General features: G+C 44.0%; 1 pseudogene; it reads left to right on the top strand.

The window, feature by feature from the left end:
• Nucleotides 1-112: 112 nt before the first annotated feature.
• Nucleotides 113-1,157, top strand: LOC108749208 (annotated as a pseudogene).
• Nucleotides 1,158-1,987: the final 830 nt, after the last annotated feature.

The raw sequence follows: 1,987 nt of genomic DNA on the forward strand, positions 1-1,987 counted from the left end.
TTCCGAATATCTCCGGTTCTGGTTGCCTAATCGGGCAATCCAAATATGTTTTGGAAAGGTGACCGTTCGGTTTTTGTTAGTAGTGCAAATTTTTTCCGAATATCCAGTTTTGTTTGTGCTATAGACCTGTGAACATGTCGGAGAATAAGGTGCATTTTCGGCACATTTTGCTTTATTACTTCAAGAAAGGCAAGCGAGCTGCGAAGGCCCACCGAAAGATATGCGGCGTATACGGGGACGATGCCTTAACAGAACGTGCCGCTCAGAAATGGTTTGCCAAATTTCGTTCCGGAGATACGAGTCTTGAAGATGGACCCCGCAGCGGTCGGCCCACCGAGGTTGATTCGAATGATATCAAGGCACTGGTTGAGCAAGACCGGACGCTAAAGGTGCGAGAGATTGCGGAGACACTTAAAATAGGTTATGGAACCGTACAAAGGCATTTGCAACAGCTTGGCTACGTGTCCCGCCTCGATGTTTAGATGCCGCACAAACTGACCGAGGAGAACCTGGCCAACCGCATATCCATTTGCAATTCACTTCTGAAGCGGCACGAAAGCGACCCGTTTCTCAAACGAATAGTGACTGGCGACGAAAAGTGGATCATCTATGACAACATAGTGCGCAAGAGATCGTGGGGAACCGCTGGCGAGCCGCCGAATGCCACCCCGAAGGCCGGCCTGCATCCGAAGAAGATTTTGCTATCCATATGGTGGGATCATCGTGGTGTGCTGTTTTACGAGCTGCTTCCTCAGGGAAAAACGATCGATTCGAAGATCTACTGCACGCAGCTAACGAAATTGAATCAAGCATTGCGACAGAAACGTCCAGAACTGGTCAATCACAAAGGTGTCATATTCCACCATGACAACGCCAGACCCCACACCGCAATAATCGCTCAGAAAAAATTAGTGCAACTTGGCTGGGATGTTTTGCCTCACCCACCGTATTCACCAGACCTTGCGCCATCCGACTATCACTTGTTCCGATCCCTGCAAAACTCCCTCAACGGGAAATCGTTCGCTGATCAGACAGCTGTGAAAACATACCTCGACCGGTTTTTCGCCTCTAAGCCCCAGACCTTCTATAAGAGCGGAATCATGAAATTATTGGAAAGATGGCAAGAGGTCATCAACAAAAACGGAGAATTTGTATGAAAAAATTGTATCATTTTAACCTTCAAAACCGAACGAATATATGGATCCACATATACGAGGGTCGTTCGAAAAGTCCGTGCAAAGTCACTGCTGATGGCACTACTGGCGCGTATCAAGGTTAGATTTAGTTAGTAGCATCTCTTGGAGGAACACACACCAAGTTACAGCCAGATCGGTCTATTTGTTTGTGTTTGGCATTCATTTGAATCGAGGAAGTCGAGGGGGGTTTGTTTCTGCAATCACGTCCTCGTTTCCATAAAATCTTTTTCCCGCCAGCCATTTCTTCATATTGGGGAACAAATAGTAGTCCGAGGGAGCCAAGTCTGGAGAATAGGGGGGATGTGAGACGAGTTGGAACCCTAATTCCATTAATTTTGCGACTACAACTGCTGAGGTGTGAGCTGGTGCGTTATTGAAAATCACTCGACTTCCTCGATTCAAATGAATGCCAAACACAAACAAATAGACCGAGCTGGCTGTAACTTGGTGTGTGTTCCTCCAAGAGATGCTACTAACTAAATCTAACCTTGATACGAGCCAGTAGTGCCATCAGCAGTGACTTTGCACGGACTTTTCGAACGACCCACGTATATGACTTTAAAATACGATTTTTTCAATTATTCTGCATATAAAAGTATTAAAATACACATTTTTTAAAAAGCGAGTAGTTTGAGATATTTTATACCTTATTCTGACACACGTTGACATAAAACGTTCAATCTATAAACGATAATCTCGTAAATTATTAATTTTTTGATAATTGTACTTTAATACTTTTATAAACAGAATAATAGAATGAATCAATTGATGTACAAAGAATACATCATACT

This window comes from Trachymyrmex septentrionalis, unplaced genomic scaffold, assembly GCF_001594115.1.
Source record: "Trachymyrmex septentrionalis isolate Tsep2-gDNA-1 unplaced genomic scaffold, Tsep1.0 scaffold275, whole genome shotgun sequence".
NCBI lineage: Eukaryota > Metazoa > Arthropoda > Insecta > Hymenoptera > Formicidae > Trachymyrmex > Trachymyrmex septentrionalis.